The 14,391-nt window shown below is 35.7% G+C and overlaps 1 pseudogene; it reads right to left on the reverse strand.

The window, feature by feature from the left end:
- Nucleotides 1-12,989: 12,989 nt before the first annotated feature.
- On the reverse strand, nt 12,990-14,138 carry LOC143557622 (PR5-like receptor kinase pseudogene; annotated as a pseudogene).
- Nucleotides 14,139-14,391: the final 253 nt, after the last annotated feature.

Below are 14,391 nucleotides of genomic sequence, written 5' to 3' on the forward strand. Positions count from 1 at the left end.
TCCACCGTGGTGATCATGAAGGGCCGACCCTCATACTTGAGGCGGCGGTTTCACAGGATCTTTGGTTTTGGCATGCTTTTTTTGGTGTTGCTGGGTCAAATAACGACCTTAATGTTATCGATCAGTCACATTTGATCAACGACCTTATCGACGGGGTTGAACCACCTCAATCTTTTCTTGCAAATGAAGAACTCTTCAAGTACGGGTACTATCTGGTCGATGGTATTTACAACGAATGGGCTGTGTTAGTTCAAGCTTTTACAGATCCAGTCGCCGACAAACGGAAGTATTTTACGAAGAAGCAAGAGTCTGCTAGAAAAGATATTGAAAGAGCTTTTGGAGCTATAAAAAAACAATATTATGTTCTGGCGAACCCGATACGTTATTGGACTCGGGAGAGGATAATGGACGTCGTCTACACGTGTCTTATCCTACACAACATGACGTTAGAAGACGAGGGCAAAGCTATATGCCAAAACTACCAAGGTGACATTCCGCCACAACCGTCCACAATCAGTGATCAACAAAAACTTCATAACATAGCAAATATCAAGAGCCGTAAGATACACGGGGATCTTCGACATGAGTTGGTCGAACATTTGTGGGCGAGGCGACCAGATGATCTTGTATTAGATTAGTTTTATTATTAAATATTATTGTTTGTTTAATTTTTAGTATGTTTTTTTTTATTATGAATTTTCAAAAAAATGTGTGTTTTTTTAAATAATTTTTGAGTTTTTTTAATAATACGTTTTTTTAATACATTTATAAAAAAATAAAAAAAAAAACCGCTCGCGCCCCCTCTCGCGCCCCTCCACACTATGTCCCGGGGCGCGAGCACCACTACCAACACCCATCTTATCAAGTTTCTCTCTCTGCCACACGTCACAATATTATTGGCTGGCGCCCCCACTCGCGCCCCCTCTCGCGCCCCCCACACCCCTCAGCCTAACACGTCGCAACTTACGATCCAAGTTCAAGAAAATGACACCGAGTTGACTTTCTACCCCGTTTTATTATGTATTTAATGTGAACTTTTCTTTGTTAAAATCATACAATTTAATATCAAACCTTTTGCTTTCGTTCTAATATATATTCTTTTGTTTCCTTTTCATGTTTTGGACTTTTTGAGTTCTTGTGGGCGGTTAAATATCAAAGTTCAAGATTGTGTTCCAGCCCAGCTCTCCTTGGTTTAATGTTCATCGGCCCAATGATGTTGAAAAATATGGACCGGCCCGAGTAAATTAACGTTGCCGACCGAGTTATGATCCGTAAGAGATATACCTTGGGCAACAAACACAAAACCCACTTAACTAGCTTAACCGGTAATGACAAACAGTAACGGAACATATTATGTTTATATAATTATATGGTATGGTTATATATATACTCAAGACGGAATTATTATTTATAATAGTTATAAATAATATAGTGGTTCGGGTTTTAAACGAGAGTTAAAAGTTAAAACGAGTTGAAATTTGAGCCCAATTGTGATTTATTGTTGATAAATACAAGATTATAAATATAGTCTTATAAGTAAAATATCATCATAACCTACGGATTTTTCTTGGAGGGCAATTCAAGTCTCCAACATGTTAGGAGCGTGCCACGAAAATCCAAAAAGTCTCTTTTCTCTCGTTTATAATTACGGCAGCCATAAAAAATCAACTCTCCTGCCGCAGATCAGTCCGCACCCACCTCCGGGAGCCGCTGCCTTCATCATACCACCAGTAGCCGCACGCTACCCGCTGTTCTGATCGTGTCAGCTGCACCACCTGTCGCGTCGGACCACCGCTAGTAGCGCCACTTGCCGCTACACCCCGTCGCCGTTGTGTTCGCACACCGCCGCCACCGTTTGTTGGTTTCGGTTAGTTAAACTAGCATCGTTCGTTGTACCTCGGTGTCTCGTGCGGTTATTCATTATCCGCAAAGGTATATCTATCTTATCGGTATAATTATATAAATATTTTGTTATTTATTTCGTGCCCATATCATTTGTAACCGAATCCTGTTGGGTTTGGTTTTAGTGTTGAGTGCTCGTTTATATTTTCGCTGCGCATATATTAATTAATTGCATTAATTATTATTTGTCATATTTATTTAATCGGGTTTTAATTGATAAATTTTGGCTGATCACCATCGAAACACAACAGTGGTATCAGATCCTTGGTTACAATATACGAGTCGGTACCGGTCTTTCAACCGGAATTAGAACACAAACTTGATTAGTTTTAAAGTTTCCAACTAATTATTTTTAATGCAACTTTAGTTTTGGTCGCTCCTGCCAAGAATAATACCCGCGGAAGAGAACCACCAAAAGTGAAAGTCCACTCAGTTCTTCTAAGAGCCTATCGAAGTTATCCGCGGGCAGAGAGTAAAGTGCAAAATTCGTCCCTGACGTTTAATTAAATATGCGAATTTCGTCTAAAAATATTTTTTTTGGCAACTGAACCATTGAGGTTTCTAATTTTTTGTCAATGTCGTCCAAATCACTAACTCTGTTATTTTTTAACGTTAAGTTAGGGTTATTGTGGTCTTTTTACCTAATACTTTATTCTATTGTTTATTTTAGTATTTAAAATGAAAAAGAGAACTAACATATACTATCTACAACTAAATTAAGTTAAGGGATATATTATTGGTAAACCTTTTGGTTATCCACAAACCCTACATACGATCGTTTAGAGGCTATACGATCGTATAGAACCCACTTGAATGGAGGGGTGTATAAGTCAAAGGGTGTGTGGAACCATATCCTAAGTTAAATGGCATTCAAAAAAATAATAATAATTAATTTAAACTAAAATAACTAATATATTCAAATTATAATATAAGTAAACTAAAGGATTTAAACTGTAATCACTTATCAGATCTGGTAACCATCATCAGTTTGTCGACCACCATGTAACTCCGCCACACAAACAGCGCCACCGCCACCATTGAGCCTTCGTCATCATCCAGATCACCGCCACTTGATCCGGCATAGATACCGCCAACACTGGTCGTCCATCACCTGAACCATCACCGTCTCTCACAAAAGACCATCAAGACCACCGTCTGATGCTCGCCGGGAAACCGCTTGTACCTTAATCATGGAGACATCCCTCATCACCGCCGCCGTATGATTCTCACCCAACACCTTAGTTCGGTGATCTCGTTTCATAACAAAATCTGCTTCATTACTTCAAGCAACCACATATCCACGTTGTGTTGTTGCTCCAATCGAGAGCAGACTTTGAGCATGCTAACAATTTCAGATCTGCCGTCTAGATTTATGTTTTCTAATTTGCCCCAAAATGTAAATTGTGCTCACCGGAAAATTGTGGTTTTCATAATCCCGATTTGCCCCAAAACATCTCGATATTGGTTTGAGTTTTCCGGTGTTATAGAAGTTGTTGGTTTCCAGATGTTGTGTTATAGAAATTGAAGGTGGGAATAAGGAATTAGGGTTTGCAGATAGTGAATGATGTTTGGGAAACAGAGAAGGAGCTGGGTAAAAGGATTAACAAGAATAAATAAACCGGGCAAAAAAATAAATGAGTCAAAAAGACAGTTTTACTCTTCATTTAATGTTAAAAAACTAACCAAGTTAGCGATTTGGACGATATTGGCAAAAAATGATAAACCTCAGTGGTTCAGTTGCAAAAAAAAAACATTTTTGGACTAAAATCGCATATTCGACCAAACCACAAGGACGATTTTGGCACTTTACTCGCGGGCGGATGAACGAATAGATTCAGATAAAATGCAGAAAGCACTCACCAGTGGAAGAACGAATAAGGTTACGAATTCGTCTAAAAGCTTGGGGAAGGCATCCGCAAACAAGAGAAGGAAGGGCTTTATATTTGCAAAGGCAAGACGGTTAATAACCAAAAGATCCCTTGATAGGGACATTTACTCTCTTAACAGAGATCACGTGATGGTATAGCCAATAAGGAGGAGCCAACTGGATATTCCTTAACGGCCTAGCACATGGCCGGCTGTTACTCCCTATCAAAACCGGCCACGTGTCCTTCCAGATGAATGGAAGCATCTTTTAGACAGTGACAACTCAACCAATCATTTTCTCTCATCCATGGCTATAAATACCTTCACAATCATCATAAGGTATTCATTCACAACAATTATAATGCATCAATCACTTTATGCTTAGTACTTTCTCTCTTTAAAGAATTGATACGGATTCTCACGTCGGATGGTGGTTATGAGAAGACCCCACCTTGTCCTTTCTGTAACGAGCTTATGATGATTTGTTTGCAGGATTCGGATCTATTTAGTATTCGTTTGACCAAACTACATCCCTCACACCTTGACCTGTGGAAGTGTAGATCTAATCGTATTTACGGTCTGGATATGTGTTTCTTCATATATAAATTTATAAAGAAGATATGAGTTTAAATTCAAGTTAGTAAATATGAGAAAAAAAATTCATGCATGTCCACTTCACATACTCGTTGCCTTCGGTTTTTGAGGTGAAGAAAAGGGACCAAGGGTAACTACACTACGTATAAAAGTTTTCAGGCAAAAAGGATAAATACACTTAAGGAGGTACTGCCATCACCAACAATACTTCACGAATCATTTTTCGGTCTTGAGGTTTTGCAAATACCACAATAGAAGGACTTTTAGCAATGAGCAAAACACTAAATATTATATTAATTGTGCAAGGATGGCAAGTATGAGGCTCTCCACTTGCAACCTTTGTTGCAACCACGACAGTCGAATATAAATAGAATATAAGATGCTTCTTACCCGGAATCTTAATCCCCCATTTTCTGCCTGGTTTTTCTTCGGAATTAACCAAATAACAAAATATGAGATATATGACAAACAAATAATTTCAATAATAACAAAAGTATATGTTCAAGAGAAAGAAAAGTTTTCAAGACTAGGTTAGATAAAAGAAAATTAAAGAAGCTGTGCATACCGCATATGATGTCTAAACAATGAACATCATGTCCATTTTCAGTAGCACAATGTTGATCTTTTTTCTGACACTCATCACAGGAAAGTGACAGGGTAAAGGTAATAAAGGCGGATGAATCAAGAAGAGAAAATATGTTGGTTTGATTAAGCCATGGACCGGGTGCTTTCCGAGGTAGCTGCACTACTTGACACTTTTGTCGAAGGTCACTTGAAACAGTTGTATTTAAGTGGTTATAATAGAAGTTATAATCCTTGCATTTGTTGTAGCTGTTGTAATTATGTTCCTCGGAATAAGTGAGATTTTTTGTGCATTTGAATATAGTGATGGCGGAAGCTAATGAAATAGAATACAAAATTGGGCTTGGAGAAGTGAAATTTGTCATAAGCGCGTCACAACTTTTATTGTTTACAAGCTTGTCAAATGTGCTGCTCCAGATGAGTAATGAGCTAGAAGTGCTATGATCATAAGCCAGATTCCTAACAATATCATACGACAGTCCTCCAAATTGAATCTCTCCACCTGTCTGTGTACAATTGACCTTGACCAACCCACATCTTGTGTCCATGGCATTGTAAAACGGGTACTTGAATGGGATGAAAGTTGGACAACTGAAACTTTCTAGGCAGATGGGTGGAGAATTGTTTCTGTTTGTAGCAGGGTGAAGGAATGGTAGACAAGAGAGAATAACGGACACGAAAAAGAAGACGAATATCATTTCGAATTCTAACAGAAGATATTAGAGTACCCAACTTATATGCATAAGTGTTCATACTTTCTACGTCTATGTATTTTATACATAAATATTCTAAGGTAGAATTACAAAATTAGGTTTCCCCACCCTAAAATAAAAAAAAAAAGAAAAAGAAAAAGAAAATCCATCACGTCGGATATTGTTTTCCATATTGACTGAAAACATGCATGACTTTGAGTTATGGATTCCTGTCCTCCGTTCATTCTTGAGTCTTGGCCCATTTCAAACGCCAATAGGACACACTTTGAAAGTTTCACGTGGTTGCTGTCACACCCCGACTTAGGGTCTAGGCGTATGACTGTCAGTTGGTACCTGTTTTGTAAATGTATCAGAGTTTATGGGTTAAGTTTAGCGGATGACTTATTGGTTGATATAATATTAATTTACATTAGAAAATTTACCTAGAAATTAAATACCCAAGTTGATGTTTACAAAAGTATTTGTTTTTATATTACAAGGATTATTATATTCAAAAACTGAGCCATCTTGATTTGCGAGCTTCTATCTTCTTGACGACTCTAGTCCTTGTATAATATACCAAACTTAGTTACCTGCATTGGGGAATAAAATACGTCAGCTATGTGTTGGTGAATAGTTATGACTCTAAAAGCATTTAAATAACAATTATAATACAAACATAGTTTTCTTGACAAGCTCAGCAGAAATATTTCTATTTCTAGTATATGTAACACTGTCCTACACTCACACACACAATTTCTCTAAGCCACATAGCCCATAACAAAGAACTATATATGACTGTTAGCCCGCGGCCACCTAGCCTTTGACTGTATAGGCTGAACAGTTATGTTTGGATCCAGACACATGTGTATTCGGTCTGAGTTGTTTTATTCTCTAATTTGTATTACAATGTTTTAGAAATCACGTAATCTCATGTAAATGTTTGACTGACTCTATAAGACAAACAACCAGTCTATCTTACAGAGTATAAATATGTTTGACTGTTTATAAAGGTTTAACGTATTCACCTATACTGTCGGTGTGATTGATTGAAAACCTTCTTCATTGTGAATGATTGTTAACCTATAAACAAATAGGTTTGAACAATCACCTTGATGGTGTTTCTTAATTAGACTACAGACTTTAAGTCTGGTTTTTAACCTTGATTAGGTTTGTGAATGTTTTGAAATCATGATTGTATTTGCGTGACGTTTGATATAGCATGCTTTGGCTTAATAGAGTCTATCACGTTGGCAAACTTCTCCAGGTAAGTAAATGGGTCCCGCGGTTGATTGGGATTTGTACGAATTACTTACCTTAGGCAAGAAGAGTCTACTAATGATATCCCCCTTACAGTTACTACATGCCCGTCAAAATATAGTTTTGATAACATTACTTATTGTGGAAGCAACATTTTTACTTAATAAACCATTACTTGGAAAACATTTATAGTTTAACGACTATAACCTTAACTCGGTTCTAATAACTATGTAATAAATGAATCTTAAAGCATAATCCTAACTTAAGCAGCTAGTCGAGAATAAGAATTAAGAAAATCAGCAATGTCTCAGCTCGTGCTTCGGTTAATAGATCAATGGATCGTTTAACAGCGTCTCGACACCTCGTTTCTTAGTGGAATCAAACCCTCGGAGCCTCGGAACACCTTGGCACGTTTTCTTAGGTTAACTATGTGAAAGTGAAGGTGAAATGGAATGAATGAGGCTGCCCTTTTATAGCCGAGTTTTGCAGACCATCGCGTAGCGCGATGGGCCTTCCCTGTGGCCATCGCGTAGCGCGACGCCGCAATTCACCAGATCATGCCACGTGTTGACACGTGGTTGGACACGTGGATCAGATTACTTAACATGGTAATCGCGTAGCGCGATGGACCATTTGGGTTGGCCGTCGCGTAGCGCGACGCCCCCCTTTTTCTTGATTTGCGTAATTCTATGTCGTGTAGCGCGATGGTATTATCAGTAGAGCGTCGCGTAGCGCGATATGTCTTAATTTTCAGATTTTTCATTTTCAACTCTCTAACTTTCAAAATTTATATTTTCAGCTCAAAATTAGACGGAGTATTTTCACGGTGTTACAGTTGCCTTATCTAAGGTATGCCTTATGCACTTTCTTTTAGTAGCGTGTACTGTTATATTAGAGTTTTTATTATTAGTGTGTTGTTAGTTCTGCTTTTGGTTTCTTAAGAAACTTGACATTGTTGTCTTTAAGCTTTTGTTAATCGGATAAAAACCGACCATGGTGGAAGACAAAGATGACAGTGGTGGCGAGAGGCGAGTTGTGGGGATAGGTTTTTCATGCATATTCAATTTGACTGTGGCTCAAATATGTAAAGTGATTCAGTATCAATGAACGTATGGGTCATAGACTCATAGGTTATCTACCTTTTAGAAGATCAAATTGTTTCATCTTTCTGTTTAAGCCTATGTGTAGTTGTGTGTTGGTAATGTTGGCTTTACAAATGGTTATTTTAGTTTGTTATATGTCTGAATTACGATTATTCTAGGATAATTCGAATTGCTTTTTTTTTATTTAACTAGATACACATTATCTTTTTTCCCTCACATGTTCGCAATAAATTAGTTAAAAGTATAAGGAGGGAAACTATTTTTAATATAGTTTTTTTGTGAATGATTTTGATTTAGTATTGTGTTCCATAAGTCGAGACTCGAGACTACAAGAAATGAGAAAAATAGTCCCTTGATGGTGGCGATTATCACAAAGTTGTAGCGGTCAGCTATGAAAAAGGTTTGATTTGCCTACATTATTTCAAGAAAAGAAAGCAGTATAAATTTATTTGACTTATCGAATGTTATCTAATTTGCAAATATGCATATTTAGGGCTAGATCAAAGTGAACCAACAGCCCGTGGCCTAAGGAACACAGAAGCAACAACCAAAGTACCAAACCTTGCAAAAAGGGTGCATCAAAAGTCCACATGTACCATCAATAGATGCCGAATCCAGTAGCAAGATGCAAACCATCGGCAAATGAAGTGAATTTTATATGAATTGGGTGAAGAGACGGTACCATCTACCCCTACTGAATTTCTGGTTATAGCTTTAGCTGGGATAAATCTTGCATTAAAGCAGATGACGGTTTGAATTTTGTTTGTCAAACTGTAGATCATAGTGATTTCAGGTCATTTCAGACACGGACTGATTGTAAATGGGTTACATAACTAAGTTAATGCAGGTCATAGTACAACCACAGATTGTCACAGTAGTGAAATATATATATGGATCACCAGCGACAACAGTTTTCGGGTCAGACACTGAGTTTGATTAAGTTGTAATCTTGGGACATTATTCATTTATTTGGTTTTGGGTTGAAGTAATAGCAGAATTTTTTATTTTGAGTTACAATCTTGACAATCGGTCAAGAAATAATATTTTTTCTACAAGGGCATTATGGTCAAAAGTGTGCAAAGTTTACAATGGGTGAAACTTTAGAAGTTTTAGGAGTTTGACCGCAAGGGAAATTGTTGGCATTTTGAATACAAAGGGTATTTTGGATAATTTAGAGTTCACACGAGTTAACTAATTTTTGACAATTTTTTATCAAGTTTCAACACTACAAAACTTGTGGCCTGTTTCGATGATTTTAAAGTGTTTATTGCAGGTTTGAAGATATTTGTTTTATTTCAATTGTTTGACTTTAAATAGTTAATCACATAAAATTATAGTTTCTTGTTTGTTTCGGTTTTCCGATTATTCAAAGGGTATTGTTGTTACTTTTCAAAGGTTTGGGTATTTCGTAGAATTTAATATTCTGATTTAAATCACCAGATTCAAGTTATAACGGTATACTCAGAAATTTTTTGTTGTTACAAATTTTATTTCGGTATTTTGGGTTTCATTTCGACATATTTTGGATTATTTCGATTAACTTCGGACGTGTTTTAGGTTGATTCAGATTTTAGGTACGGTATATCGCTTAATCAAAGCAATAGTTATATTATTAGATGTTTTTAAATTTGTAGAACCTAATTAAAGGCACCGAGAGGTAACATAGATAGAAAATGAAAATTGATATTTATAATTACGTAATGATTATGCATTACTGGATTTTGCATTTTAAGCATTCTGTTATATGAATAAACTAGTTTGAGGCACGTGTATTACACGAATAATTGATGAAAATTTTAAACTTTAACCATTAAATGAAATACAGTCAATAAAATGATCAAACTTCGTTAATACAATTACAACTTACATTAAAATTATAAAAATTACATAATTAAGATCACACAAATATGTTACAAATAAGTAAAAAGCTTTCTTGTTACAGTTGTGATTATGTTGGTCGGTATATATTGTTTATCAAAAATTAAAATCTTTTGTTCATTCTGCTTGTAACTCTTGATATGGTAACATATAGGTCTGCTTATAACTCTTCTGTATGACAAATAAGGTTATTAAAAAATACTCAACATTTTCATTTTTGACTCTTAACAAATTTTGACCTTAATGTAGTTAACTTGTACCAAACAATCTATTTACCAACTTTGACCCATAAAATCAAATTTAAGTTCCACAAAAAACCCGAAATAATTTTCATTTGAGAAACATAATTTTTGTTGATTTTTGGAATTCACCAAGTATTTTGAAATATATAGTAAAATAATATGTTAATATTTATATTTATAAAAATATATAGATATTATATAAATATAGTGTAAAAGGAAAGTGAATAATTATTAATTTATTACATATATTAGGGTATATTTAGTTTTGAAGGTAAAAATAATTGTGAGAATTAACTAAAACATGACAAGTGTCCACATTTATTTTACTTTGTTACAATAAGGTAGATTCCCGCTTGACTTTCCAATCCTTTGTTGGTGATGGTATAAGCCCATCACGATGGATATTCCACAGCCACTAGCATTTTTTAAAATAAAAGAATAACATTTATATTTGGAATCCTGCTTATTCGTTACAGTCGTTTGTCGGTGTTAGAAAATTTCAAATGGACTATCTATCCACAATCCGTTGGTAAAACTCAAACTTGGCAGTAACCGTTATATTTCATGCATAAAAATGGCAAGCAGCTTAAAGGGATGGATTGGATGGCATGGGTTGTGATGGCTAATATTGAAGTGCAGAAAGACAAGTTGGGCTTATTCGTTGTGCAAATATGCGGCTAGAAGTTGGTGTTGGGGTTGGATTTGTTCGGAAAGGCTAAATTTGGTCCAGTCACATTTACAAATACTTTATTAACCATCAAAGGGGATTAAGCTTGCAAAATGCCACAATGGCTATTGAGTCGGATACTATGCGTCTAGTAAAGATGATATCAGACATATAACTCGTATGGACAAGACGAGCGCATCATAAAAAAAGGGCCGCCAAAGAAACACAACAATGACATTGTGGATTTAGGTGGGTGGGAATGGCACAACCCACTTGAATCTTGATCATAGGGTTCTAGAATTTTCCAAGCAAACTTGGAAGGATAAAGGTTGTCTTGAAAACTCTAAAACGTACTTTGAAATTCTGCTCCAAGATTGGCAGCTTTGGAAGGGTGTAGGTCACCCAGTTTGTCAGTACCAGCAATGAACTTTGTATGTAATACGTATTATGTACTACAATCAAATTCTTGCAAATATGCATTGTCAAAAATAAGCCGATAAATACTTAATACAATGGCTCGCAAGATAGTCATTCAATTCAAATGGGATGAATTTAATATAAAGTAAAAAAGAAGAAGGAACATCCTTACCTAATATATAAAAATTTTTACTAAGATGGGAAAATTGCGGCTAATGCTACTCCAATAAATGGTCCTACCCAAATTACACGCGTGAATTTTAAAAAAAAAATTAATAACTATTAGGTTTGTTGGATTTTAATAATTCCTAGGTATTGGCCGATAATAATCCCTATTCATTTTATCGCCACTGACGGTCCCAAATTTAAAAAAGTTGGCCTCCAATGGTCCACCGTTAAAAAGGACTTAACGACGTTATACTTTTTTTCGAATTTCAAACTATTGTGCTTAGGGCTTTTGTTCGGAAATATGATATGAGTCGATTGATGTAAAACTTAGCTCGAAACGGTGATCCAAACGACTTTATTTTTGTTAACTGTAAGTTCAAACAACCGAATTGAAGCATTGTTTCGTCGTTTTGGAGCACCGGTTCGAACGAAGCTTTACATCAATCGACTCGTATCCTCCTTATGATCAAAAACCTAAAACATTAGTTTGAAATTCAGAAAAAAGTATAACGCCGTTAAGTAATTTTTAACGGGGGATCATTGGGGGCCAACTTTTTTAAATTTCGGACTGCTAGTGGCGATAAAATGAATAAGGATTATTATCGGCCAATATCAATCAATAGGGATTATTAAAATCCAATAAACCTAACTATTATCAACAAATTCATATGAAAGTTGTATTTTAAAGATGCATAATTAAGTAGGTAGAGAGCTTAGATCATTCAATGTGTGGTCTTGTAATATTGCCAGCTCCCAAACTCCTTGATGGGTTAATAACCGGTTTGGTTATCAGTTATGACACGTATCAAAACCGAAATCGAAGCCCAACTTTTTGCTGATTCGTCATGGCTGAATCGAACTATTGTTAATTCAGTTAGTATTCGGTTATTTTCTCACCCTAAGTATTTTTAATTGTATTGTGAGGACTAATTTGTAACACACCAAAGCAATAACATCTCAAGAAGCAGCTTGTATTCTTGTAATAGCTTTCAAGTGATACAAACACCTATTTGTGTCAGCAATCGATGGACTGAAAGATTTACTTAGAGCACATTTAAGCGTCACACGAGAGCTGAAGAAATCACTCCATGACACCTAGCTCTAGAGTTGAAAATCCACGTGCTAGCGAGCCAAATGAAACATATATAGAAAAATAATTGTGTTTAGTTGCTTATAATTCAAAATGCAAAACAATCTGGTTGAATTGCCCATATCGTAATATAGATACCAAGTCAAATAATGTTTTTTTTAGATCGTAACAAATTAAAATTAAACATGACGATTAAGCAGTACTTGTGGGATGAACTTTATAACTCACTCAAATAGTAAAAGGATATTGTATTGTTATATGAATACATTCAATATTTGTTTTTAAGCTCAAGTGGAGATGTGACTGATATCTAGAGGTGTCGTTTTTACCCAAACACAAATACTAAACCTGACCTGAATTAACTTGAACCAGAAGATCGAACCCAATTAATATGGGAATCCAAAACCTTAAAGTGGTATTCAAGTTGGTAATTGGGTTAACTAAATGTTAATCGGGACGTAAACAGTTACACATCACATACTCCATGGAATAACATATAGCATGGCAATATTTAAATGAACAAATATTACCAAAGTGTCAAGTAGAAGAACTAGAAGGATGCAATGAATATGTTGATGGGGAACAGATACATCTTGATGGAGAAGAAATATAAGGTTTTGGAGGGATTTCAAGTGACTCTAAGTCCCCTTCTAACATTTCTAACACCCTGGTGATTGTCGGTCGGATCAAAGGATTAGTTTGTATGCACCACAATCCCACAATAATCATTTTCCTTGCAATCCTATTTTCATCATCACTTACAATCTCACTCAGTCCAAGTTGTTCTTCATGCAATTCAATCTTCTTATATATCCAATGGGGAAAGTATATCTCACTTGTATGATCAACTCCAACCTGGATGTTTTTCCTGCCTCCAACCATTTCTAGAATCATCATTCCATAACTATAAACATCTGATTTGTGAGAAACCTCTCCAAAATTTCTAGAAAACAGTTCAGGAGCAATATAACCAGGTGTTCCTCTCATATGAGACATGGATATCCTGCTTTCTTTATCACGGAACAACTTAGCCATGCCAAAGTCAGATATCTTAGGACAAAAATCATTATCCAATAGGATGTTGTGTGGCTTTATGTCAAAATGTAATATCCTTGTGCTACAACCCCTATACAAGTATTCAAGACCTCGAGCAATCCCAATCGCAATATGGTGTAGTTTTTCCCACCCAAGTTGGCTACTACTCGAAGAACCACGGCTGAATATGAACCTCTCTAGGGAACCATTGGGCATGAACTCATAGATCAAAGCTCTATGATTACCCTCAAAACAAAATCCGATAAGACTTACAATATTAACATGGGAAGTCCTACCAACACTTGCAACCTCATTAATGAAATCTTCCCCATCACCTTTTATTTCCTTTAAAACCTTCACTGCTACTAGGTATTGGTTTCTTAGCACTCCTTTATACACGGTACCAAACCCACCTTGACCTAGTTTGACCTTAAAGGAATTTGTTATCTTCTCAACTTGTGCATAAGAGTACCTTTTTGGAGCTAGGAATTCATGATTTTTTAGAAACATTTCAACGTTGACATTGTACTTTGCATTTTTTCTCATTTCAATTTTCCTTTTTAAGCATAAGATTATAATGACACATGTTGTTATAAAGCCTACGCCAAGTGCTGCAACTGTCAAATGACTCAAGTTGATAAATAATTTGTTCTCGAAAGTGAAATAGTAGGTTGAGATGACAAATTAATATGTAGGTTTATAATATAAATTACCCAATACATGAATCTTCCCATGTAATTTTCCTCCTGCATATACAAATGATGCATCAGAATATCATTTCCCAAATAATTTTATAGGGAAAAGTTAAAATGCGAAAGGAGACAAAAGTGAGAAGTGAGAGAAGGATTTATGGCAAAAAAAAACCCTAAAAAAATGAAATCAAACAATAAAAAAA

This window comes from Bidens hawaiensis, unplaced genomic scaffold (assembly GCF_021521415.1).
Source record: "Bidens hawaiensis isolate Kalapana, Puna unplaced genomic scaffold, B.hawaiensis_p1.1 tig00019074_1, whole genome shotgun sequence".
Lineage (NCBI taxonomy): Eukaryota > Viridiplantae > Streptophyta > Magnoliopsida > Asterales > Asteraceae > Bidens > Bidens hawaiensis.